Below are 11,893 nucleotides of genomic sequence, written 5' to 3' on the forward strand. Positions count from 1 at the left end.
TTACTGGCCCTTTTCCAGCACCTTTCTGCATGCATGTCTTTGAAGGTAGGTAGACTAGTGCCAGTAATGCGTTTGGTTTTGACTGCCCATTGCAAAGCCTTCCTGTCCCCACTAATTAAAGAATAAAGAATTATATAAAAATGAAATCAAGAGTTTAAAGTATGGATATGGAATAATATGTGCATAAATACATAAATACCAGTGTGAATTTATAGTGTGAACCGCATTGTAATAAATGGCTTAAAGTGCTTACTGTGCAGTGCTGTGATGGAGGTAATAGAGGCAGTTGGGGTGGATGAGAATGGTTGACCAGATTAACTGCCTGGGGGACGGAACTTTTATACAGGGCCAGAATTCCTTGGAGTGGCATCACAGGTAGATAGGGTCATAAAGAGAACTTTTGGAACATTGGCTTTCGTAAATCAAATGAGTACAGGAGTTGGGATGTTATGTTGAAGTTGTACTAGGCATAGATGAGACCCCAATTTGGAGTACAGGTTTCCCCCACCATCCGAAGGTAGAGCGTTCCTATGAAACGGTTCATAAGCCGAAAAGTCGTAAAGCGAAGAAGCAATTACCATTTATTTATATGGGAAAAATTTGTGAGCATTTGCAGACCCAAAAATAACCTACCAAATCATGCCAAATAACACATAAAACCTAAAGTAACAGTAACATATAGTAAAAGCAGGAATGATATGATAAATACACAGCCTATATAAAGTAGAAATACTTTTCCACAATTATTACTGAACTGTTCTCCGTAGCGAAAATCTCGCGCAAGTACCATCGGCAGAAAATCTCACGCATGCGCTGTTGGCAAGAACACGGCGCAAGCGCTCTCCAGTAACCTTTAACGTATGAAGCTGCCAAATCATACCAAATAACACATAAAAATACACAGCCTATATAAAGTAGAAATAATGTATGCACAGTGTGGTATCACTTACCGGAATTGGTTCAGCGCCGAGCACACTGATGATGATGTGTTAGACTGAGTCTTCGCAGGTTGGGTGGTGTAGTGGCCCCCACCCTCCAGGCCATTGACCGATACCGAACCGCGAAGCATGCAGGGGTGCAGCGGTAGCCGGGAGGCATCCAGCACATCTTTAAGAAAAAAGCCGAAATAAACATGCTAATTAATTACGTGTCCGGCGGCACCTAATTAATTAGCATGTTTATTTCGGTTTTTTTCTTAAAGATGTGCTGTGTGCCTCCTGGCTACTGCTGCATTCCCCACGAATTGCGGGGTGGTGGGACACCGGGGTTTCATCTCGTCGTTTGTTTCCATTAGAGCAGGCAGCTCATCTTCTTCTATCTCTGCCCGCCTCGATGTCGAAGGTCGAGGTTCGTTGTCTGATGTGGCTGATGTGGAAGGCTTGCTTGACTGCTGAGCCTCATGCATTTTTCTATCATACAGTTCTTTGTAAGCACTCAAACCATCCTGCAAATATCCCCAAAATCTACGTACCCTTTCAAAATTAAAGTCCTACTTTATCATTGCAGCAAAAATCTCACACAGTCACTTTCGGTCCGTTCACTTACTGCATTCGGCTTCGATTGTTATCCTTTCCTCTTCCAATTGCATCAGCTCTTCATCTATCAGTTCTTGGTCATGGGATGCCAAAACATCTTCAACATCATCTTCGTCAGCTTCCACAAGCCAAACTCACTTTGTCCTTGCTTCGTTCACCATGATCGTAACGCTTAATTATGTCTAGTTTTACGCAAAGTGTAACACACTTATGAGCTCTTTTAGGCTTTTCCAATACCTCAGAACTCATCTTGCAAACGACTGCTCACAGGCACGTGTTTAAGCAATGCCGTTCCGAATCCAGGGGAGGGCGGCTGATCGGAACACGCGCTGCCTTTTATCGCGTGCTGATTTTTTTGCGCGCTGATTTTCCCCGCGCGCTGCTTTTTTTTTCATAACAGTGAAAATACCTTCTGAAAGTGAAAACAGGGTACTAATGTAGGTCTTTCGTAGCAGTGAGGTTTCGTAAAGCGAACATTCAAGAAGTGGGGGACACCTGTACTGGGTACAGACTTGGTCACCTACCTACAGGAAAGATATCAATAAGAATGAAAGAGTACACAGAGTTTTGATTGTGAATTTGCAAAGCATCATTTGTGATGAAGACAGATGCTAGCAAATGGTCAAGGAAATGGTGAATCGTCTACAGCACTGGCTCCGATAAACAGGGTCACCATTCACCAAATTAGTAACTCAAAGATTAAAGTACATTTGTTATTAGACCATAAAATATAGGAACAAAATTAGGCCATTTGGCCCCTCCAGTCTGCTCTGCCATTTCATCATGGCTGTCCAATTTTCCTCTCAGCCCCAATCTCCTGCCTTCACTCCGTATCCCTTTATGACCTGACCAATCAAGAATCTATAAACCTCTGCCTTAAAAATACGTTAAGACTTGACCTCCACAGCTGCCCGTGGCAAAAATAATGCACAGATTCACCACTCCGGTGCAAGAAATTCCTCCATATTTATCACAGTATGTGTACCACATACAGCCTGAGATTCATCTTGTGTGGGCAGCCATAAAAGAAAGAAACACTACAGAACCCATTAAAAACCCCACACAGCAAAGCCCGTCAGACATTCAATGTGCAGGAAAAAAGTACAGATCGTGCAAACAATAAAAAACATGTAAACAAGTAACACACAGAACATAAACCGCAGAGTCCCTGAAAGTGAGTCCGTAGCCAAGGACCCTGTTCAATGTTATAGCCGGTCCTGGAGCTCGCTGACTACAGGACACAGCCACGGACCCAGGTTCGGTGTGCAGTCCGTCCAGGAGCCTAATGACTACAGGGCACAGCCACGAAGCCAGTTGGACCTAACAAGTGACAAATGAGCAGATCATTTCCTGACCTGAGAGAGTACTTCCAGCAAGCCAGGTCTGAAATGGAAGACTCACAAAGCTCAGTAGAAAACTAATCAAGAATCTCAATGCCATTGTGACAAATGCACAAAACAAATTAGCATAGCCAGTATCCCGCTCCTTCACCATCAGTGCACTGTAACTGCAGATTATACCTGCACACACTATCAGACATCCCACCCTGCAAAAACTCATTTTAGGGAGGTAGCATCATCAATTTACAGGAGACTCCTGGAACTTCCGGGAGAGGTGGGATGTCTGCAGTAGAGAAGCTCCTTAAGCAGCTAGCCAGCTAGTTTAAATAACGTTAGCTATGCTAATGAACGAATGACACCTGTTAAACTCACCTCAACATGTCTTTTACAGTCTTAACCCACCATGGGCAATAGAAAAGTCACTGTTGCAAACAGTGCAGCGAGCAACACTGTCATTATTTTGACCCCTATTAGGCGGGGGTACACTTTAGTGTAGTCTGGGGTGACGTATGTTTTATATTTTCTTTTTTATGGAACACTCTGCTATGGCGCGCTCTCGCTCTCTCTTTCTCCCTCTCTCTCTCGTGGTCGCTCGCGCTCTCTCACGCTCTCTCTCTTTCTCTCTCGCACTCTCGCTTGCTTTCTCCCTTGTGCTGTCTTGCTTTCTCTCGTTCGTTCGCTCTCAAAAAAATTGATTTCCATGATATTGTATATAATTTGCGGGCGTCAGGGAGCCACTATTAATATGTGGGAGACTCCCGGAACTTCCGGGCGAGGTAGGATGTCTGCACTATATTCCCAAAACAACACAAGTAGCAATACTGTATGACAGGAACTCCAGCATCTAAACATATAATATCCTAACTTGGATTGCTTTACTTTGTTGCATCAGAATTTCTTGTGTAGGAAGTCTGGCTACTCTGGGCTTCATGTCTGCGAGCTCGGCGATGTTTTGCTCCACTGTGTGATGAACTGAGGCTGAGGCTGTGGCCTGCTCTGGGCTTCATGTCTGTGAACTCACTTTCCTTTGGAATGCTGTTGCTTGCTTTTACTGTTTGCATGATTTGTGTTTATTTTCTCCCTCTGTGCATTGGGTGTTTGTTGGTCTTTTTTTCAAATGAGTTATTTCAGTTTCTTGTTCAGTGGCTGCCTGTAAGGAGATGAATCTCAAGATTTTATACTATGATAATAAATGTACTTTGAACTTTCTATTTAACTTTATCACCATAATAGCACTGTTTTTAAAATACTCACTACATTCACAAGGAAACTATTGATAAGAGAAAACACACTCTGATGAATAATTATTAACACAAAGCATTAACTGGTTTCTGTTTCCACAGATGCTGCTTGAGTGGCTGAGTTCATCCAGCATTTCCGTTTTTACTAACATTCGTAAAAAAACATTCAAATTCTCAACTGCTTGGACAGTGCAGAAAGATCTAAAACAAGAGGCACAGGTGAAGACTCCTCTTTGAAATGAAGATGAACGGAGGAGCAGATATTTGCTTATTCCTCATTACTACTCCAGTTCACAGGAGGTTATCATTGTCAAATTGTCAATATACAACATAGCGTGTTTCTATGACTATTCATTATGCACATTTAACACTTCAAAGAACGTTAAGAGAACCATGAGTGTGAGCAAAATAATGTCAGTATTCTAAACCCAGTCAACCAATTTGTAGCATTTTCTAAAGATCCAAAAGAAAACGCAAGAGAAAAAGATAAGACTAGGAAGAATTTGTGGCTAGCCTTATATAGTTCAAACTGCACTTTGTTGGAAGTTAGTAATTCCCAACAAGAGGGATAGAAACGAGCAGCATGGTTTAGTGAGATTAAAGCCTGAACTGTTCATTATACCTGGTGTAGTTAAAAGAGATAATTCAGCTTCAGAGTAGGCTCCTTCCAAACAGCATTCATGTCCATGTAACTGTATCAATGCCAGGAACTTGACCAAAATGAACACTCGAGACTCAATAATGCAGCACACTGGAACAATAATGTGTGACAAAATGCCCTCTGAGATTTTTATATAAGAACTCTAAAGTAAATAATAATGGGCGAGTAAAACAAAATTATAGTCTGTTTGTCTGTGTGTTGAATAAGTTCACCAGACCAGTGAAAGTCACATCAAATAAATCAGTCCAGGCTGCTGTGCACATCCGTTATGTCACAAGCACCTGCTGGTAGGCATTTTCCAATAAATTATCATATCCTTACCCTAAGCTTCTCCACTGTGTAGGGGATTTTCCTTCAACACATCAATAACTTTCTACATACAGTCTGTCTGTCTGTCTGTCTAGGTACCATATCCGATGCGGACGTTGGTGACCATGGTTTTCCATATAGATCTATCCTTCGTTTTTTGGATGACTTCCATTTACTCGATGTGTAGCCACCTGGCTATGCTTTTGATGTATATAAACCGAGGTCTTCCTCTAGGTTTACTCTCCTCAATCTTTCCAGAGAGTATGAGTTTTTCTAGTTCATCTTTCCACATGATGTGCCCTAGGAATCTGAGTTGTCTTTCTCTTATTGTTGGTATGAGTGATCGAGCTGCTTGGGCTCTTCTGAGAACTTCTTCATTTGATGTGTGTGTGGTCCATGATATTTTTAACATTCTCCTGTAGAAACATAATTCAGCTGCTTCTAGTCTCTTTTCCATTGCTAGAGAAATGGTGCAGCATTCACTTCCATAAGTCAGGATAGAATAAATGTAGCACCGCAGTTTTCTGTTTTTTGTGTGCATGCTCATCTTTCTGTCTGTTAATATGGTCTTCATTTTTTGGAAAGCTTCTTTCGCCATTCCTATTCTGTATTTGATACCTGTGTCCCACCTGCCATTACTTGTTATTAGGCTGCCAAGATATTTGAATTATACACATTTGAATTATTCCACATACAGTACTGTGCAAAAAGTCTTAGGCACCCTAGATTTTTTAAAAATATGGTCTTCACAGAGCCCAGGTCTCAACATCATCGAGGCTGTCCAGAATTACCTGGAGAGACAAACAAGCGAGACAGCCAAAGTCTGCAGAAGATCTGTGGCAAGTTCTCAAAGCTACTTGGAACAACCTACCAAATGATTTTCTGATAAAACTGCATCTGAGAGAATTGATGTAGTTTTAAAGGCAAAGGGTAGTCACACCAAATATTGATTGGATTTAGTTTTTTACTGTTTACTGCTATTTATCATTTTTTTGATTTTATATAAAAATTTAATATCATTACTTTTGAAAGCATCTTTGCTTTACAGATTTTTTTTTACATTGGCCTAAGACTTTTGTACAGTACTCTACAAAATGCTAATCTCTCTCTCTGGCTATCCATCTCATAGGATGATGATGGTTCCTTTCAGTCAGTTAGTGGGGTTTGATATGAAAGGAACAGCGTGTGTGTGAGTGCATTTTAGGTGGGTAGGGGGCTGCACAGGTCCAGACCCACCCTCTTGACATCCCCTCCCAGATCCAGCGACATGGTGGGGTCCAAGGTGGCTGGGGGAAGTTCTGTTGCAGTGAATGGCCAGACCAAGCTTCGATGCAAGGGATGCCCTTTCCGCACTTCACAGCACGTGTTTGCTAGATAGCCGTTGACCCTACAAGAGGGTTCATCCGCCCTTTGACAGGTCTTGTTCTTCGTCCTGCAGGGTGTCTAGCCACCCTCCATGCTAATAATCCACACAGGAAATGATGCTTTAGCAGTATTCATCTGCAATTTATCATTGAGGCTTTTTTTCTGCAGGGTTACACTTCCGTAAATATAACCAATTGATAATGTGGGTGTTAATTAATAGATTACAGGTTTCCCCCACCATCCGAAGGTAGAGTGTTCCTATGAAACGGTTCGTAAGCCGAAATGTCGTAAAGCGAAGAAGCAATTACCATTTATTTATAAGGGAAAGTTTTGTGAGCATTCGCGGACCCAAAAATAACCTATCAGATCATGACAAATAACACATAAAACCTAAAATAACAGTAATATATAGTAAAAGCAGGAATGATATGATAAATACACAGCCTATATAAAGTAGAAATACTTCTCTACAACGATTGCCTGCATAGATCTCCGTAGCGAAAATCTGACGCAAGTGCTCTCGGCAGAAAATCTCACGCAAGCGCTGTTGGCATAAATGCACTCTCCAGTAACCTTTAAGCTATGAGGCTGCCAAATCTACCAAATAACACGTAAAAATACACAGCCTATATAAAGTAGAAATAATGTATGTACAGTGTAGTATCACTTATGGGAATCGGGAAGACAACTTGCCGAGCAAACTGATGATGGTGTGTTAGGCTGAGTCGTCGCAGGTTGGGTGGTGCAGTGGCTCCCACCCTCTGGGCCGCCGACCCAATACATTGCCGTGAAGAACGCAGCAGTAGCCAGGAGGTACATAGCACATCTTTAAGAAAAAATCCGAAATAAACATGCTAATTAATTAGATTCCACCGACAAGTAATTGTCGGCCCAGATCAGAGGCGATGCAATCGGAAATCGGCACTGATCTGAGCCGACAATTACGTGTCAGCGGCACCTAATTAATTAGCTTGTTTATTTCGGCTTTTTTCTTAAAGATGTGCTGTGTGTCTACCAGCTACTGCTGCATTCTCCGCAAATCAGAACAGTATCTGTCCGGGGCCACACAGAGCCCAGGTCTCAACATCATCGAGGCTGTCCACGATCAGTTCCTGGACAGCTTCACTTTCGGTCCGTTCGCTACTGCATTCGGTTTCGATTGTTATCCTTTCCTCTTCCAATTGCATCAGCTCTTCATCTATCAGTTCTTGGTCATGGGATGCCAAAACCTCTTCAACATCATCTTCGTCAACTTCCACAAGACAAACTCACTTTGTCCTTGCTTTGTTCACCACGATCATAACATTTAATTATGTCTAGTTTTATGCTAAGTGTAACACCCTTACGAGTTCTTTTAGGCTTTTCCAATACCTCAGAACTCATCTTGCAAACGGCTGCTCACAGGCACGTGATTAAGCAATGCCGTTCCGAATCCGGGGGAGAGCGGCTGCTCAGGACACGCACTGCCTTTTATCGTGCGCTGCCCTTCTTCGTAACAGTGAAAACACCTTCTGAAAGCGAAAACAGGGTACTAGTGTAGGTCTTTCGTAACAGTGAGGTTGTGTAAAGCGAATGTTCGAAAAGCGGGGGACACCTGTATTGCGGTCTATTGAATGGATAAGAATTTCTTGATAATATAGAGACCCTTATTCAAAAGACCACAATAATCTATTAAAAATGCGATTTATCTGTTGATAACAATAATGTATGCTCTGAGGTGCATTTTGGGATGTTTCTTTAAATACGTATTTTCTAAGTACATGTATGTTACCATATTAAGATTCATTTTCTTGCAGGCATTTAAAGGAAAAAAGAAATACAATTTCATGGAACTTTATAAATACACTGTCAATCAATGTGCAAAAGATGACAAATTGTGCAAATAAAGTAACTAAGAATCCTGAGCTGTAAAGAGTCCTTGAAGGTGAGTCCGTACCTTGTAAAATCAGTTCAGAGTGGTGGTGATTGAAGTTATCCACACTGCTTCAGGAGCCTCACTGTTGTGGGGTAATAAATAGACTCTGAACCTGGTGTTGTGGCAGCTATCTCCTACCCCTTGGTAGTAACAAGAAGGTGGTATGGCTTGGATGGAGGTCTTCCATGAGCTACTGTTTTTGGGTGGCACAATAGGGTGTTGTTTAGCACAACGCTTTACAGTACAGGCGACCCACGTTCAATTCCCGCTGCTGTCTGAGACGAGCTGGTACATTCTCCACGTGACGGCGTGGGTTTCCTCTCACAGTCCAAAAATGGACCAGTTGGTAGACATTAGTCATTGTAAATTGTTCCATGATTACTTCAGGGTTAAGTCAGAAATTGCTGGGCATGGCTCAATGTTCCACACGGTATCTCAATACATAAAGAAAAACTTTTTCTGCGCACCACCTTCTGCAGCCTTTTCCACTCTTTGGTTTCATTGATGCTGAGAGGCTGTCTTCGCAGCACCACTCAGCAGGATTTTCAATCTCTTCCCTCCCCTCCAAAATGCAGATGCCTCACCACCTTTGATTCAGCCAACAATTGGCAGACATCCCCCTCTCCCAGAAGTTCCTGGAGTCTCCTGCATATTGATAGCAGCTCCCTGACACCAGCAAATTATATACAATATCCCGGAAATCGATTTTCTTGAGAGAAAGCGAGAGGGCAAGGGTGAGAGAGAGAGAAAATCCTGATTGGCCTCTCTTTGTGCTAAGTAGACCTATCAGTTTTCTCAGTGGACGGGCTTTACAGTCGACCTCTCTCTCTCTTTCATTGTCCATCAGTTCAGTTTAGTGTCCTGCAGCGCCATGGCAGCATGTTCCAAAAACAGAAAATACAAAATATACTTCACCCCAGACTACACTGAAGTGTACCCCTGCCTAACAGGGGTCAAAAATGAAGACAGAATTCAGAAGTCAGCTGTCTCACGAAACACTTGTGAATCCGATGTCTTGCAAAATTAACAAATTCATTGACACAGACATTAAGGTTGAGACTTCTGGCAAAATGCTCAAATCTGCCAAGCAAGCCACATCACAGTACAAGGAAAGTTTGCAAAAGAAATAGAAAAGCTACTTGCATTAGCATTGAGACTGCCAACAAAATACTCAATAAGGAAGGTGTGTGTGTGTGTGTGTGTGTATTTGTAAATAGTTTCCATATGTGATCAAATAAATTGTTGTGTTCTTTCATAATCAAATGTCCTGTATACATTACACCCTTGGAGGTCGACGGGGGGGGGGGTTGCGGGGTGCGGGGATGGTGGAGCTACCTTCCTGAAATGAGTTTCTGCAGGGTGGGATGTCTGCATTGGCAAATTTCAATACGGCATTGGAGTTGTCCTGAGCCACAAGTATAAAGTGAGTCGAGCATTAACTACCAGGAATCCACGTTGATTTATTGGGATACCTTGATAACTAGCAAAGCTGGAGCAGTGGGATGTTTGAACTACAGTTGATTCAAGAACGGAGCTGAGAAGTAGATTTGATCATGATGTTCACGAATGTTGACACTAGATTGGGCCAATAGCCTCTTTTGTATTTACATCCTGTGGCTTTATAAGGTGTTATTTTAGTCAAAATGCGCTGTGCAGAAAGGGTAACTCCAGAGAGACTCACAACGTTCAGTATAGGAGACCCGGCTAGGGGCTACCATCATTTTCACATGCGATTACCCCACCAATGGCAGGTTTACAGGACGATAGGAAGATAAAGGTCGGTAACCAGAACTTCTATCTATCATCCTTCCTCTCCCCAACCCCCACACCTTTTTATTCTGTTGTTTTCCCCCTTCCTTTACTGTCCTGAAGAAGGGTCTCGAACTCTAGGCCTGAAACGTCCATAGATGCTGCCTGACCTGCTGAGTTCCTCCAGCATTTTGTGTGTGTTGCTTCCGATAAGCGCTACCGGACTGCAACGGGAAATCGTCTCAAAATTATTCCTTGAATAATCAGGGCTCATAGACGAAGAAATGTAGTTTTATGCCAGGGTCTAGTTGCCTCTAAATGCCAGAGGGGGAAACTTGGGGAAAAGCTCAATATCTTGCCACTTAATATCGAAAATTTCACAAAGTGCGGGCGTCTCACTGGTAATACGCCCACTGTATCCGCCTCTCGGAGTTGTTCAGGTGCGTTTAAGATCACAAGCAACAGTTTTAGAGGCAGCCAGTTCTCGTTCCGATGTATCTCTGCCGACCAGTTTAACAAAAAGTACTTCTGATTTAGTAACCAATAATGTGATTAAATTCCGCGTTACGTTAAACAATGCATTTAGATTAAATCTTTCAACACTTGGAAACGTCCCTAGAACGTGGTCTGGTACGTTATATATATATATATATATATATATATATATATATTAAAACGTGGTCTGGTACGTTATATATATATAAGAATATTGTTATCTTTAGATACCACCCCAGGCGAAATAGTAGGATTATGATTTCACTCCCACTTCATAACTACAGAGCTAGTAAGATGCAGGAAACGGACTAGCTTCGGTTCAAGTTGCCTTATAATCCAACTCAATACAACGATTGGAGGGAAAATACTAAATTTGTAAGGCAACGTTTCTGATAAAAACACTCGCTCATTTTTAAGACGACGCTCGCCTTTTCCTTGCTCTGCACAGTGCGAGCGAGTGAGAGCAAGCGACTGAGATTCCCTTACAGGAAAAGTAAAAGCCAGATTTGGAAATACTGTAAACCTAAAGTCATACACTGTGAAAGTGGTCGGTTAATCCAGCTCCCGGGTTACCGACACCCCTTGACAGCCACGGGACGGTCTACAATGACCGAGTTCGTTCCGGACCGTGCCCAATATTTAACCGCGGCTCGGGAGGACTCGCCGGGCACCGCACACCCCTGCTGCCTCATTCCCAGCCACAATCACTTTAATTCAATTTTTAACTGCGTGCAAAGCACAAAAGCTTCAGCTCATCCTTGTACAAAGAGATGGACGTTCGACAGAGATCGCGGACATTTAACAACAACAACAGAGCTGTTATTTTTTTAGGAAATAAATGTTTTGTTTTACCTGTCTGGTAGGAGGAGGGAAGGTCAAATTCAAAGTTTAACTGATGTTGTCCAAACAGTGGTTGAAAAGAGAGCAAAGAATGGGCTCCAAACGGATCAGGTTTCAGACCGAAATCCCTCCACCCCTCTAAGGCGGCGCTAGCTCGCACTACGTCATCCAGGGAGAAGTATGACAGGTGAATATTATTATCACACTTCACTAGTACTGTAGAGTTACAGTGGGTAACTAATATGGAAGTGAGAGTTAGTAGGTAAGGGTCGCAGGTTTCCTTCACTGAACACCTGATATGAAACAAATTGAGGTTTGGTGGCTGTCCATTGTGCCCGACGTTGACGGGAAACCAGTGGGGGAGTTCAACTTCTCTTCCTCAGAAGTCCGGCTCCAGTGGTACGAACAAGCGTCACAAACTGGGGTTTTCCTTGGTTGCAGTG

At 42.6% G+C, this 11,893-nt stretch overlaps 1 protein-coding gene across 1 annotated transcript in view; it reads right to left on the reverse strand.

Annotated features, from left to right (window-relative positions):
* Positions 1–11,573, reverse strand: part of lypd6 (LY6/PLAUR domain containing 6) — a 292,378-nt gene extending 280,805 nt beyond the window's left edge. Inside the window, exon 1 of the mRNA XM_063047534.1 lies at positions 11,463–11,573. The gene's annotated coding sequence lies outside the window, so the exon portion shown is untranslated. The remainder of the gene's footprint in view (positions 1–11,462) is intronic.
* Positions 11,574–11,893: the final 320 nt, after the last annotated feature.

This window comes from Mobula hypostoma, chromosome 5, assembly GCF_963921235.1.
Source record: "Mobula hypostoma chromosome 5, sMobHyp1.1, whole genome shotgun sequence".
Classification (NCBI taxonomy): domain Eukaryota; kingdom Metazoa; phylum Chordata; class Chondrichthyes; order Myliobatiformes; family Myliobatidae; genus Mobula; species Mobula hypostoma.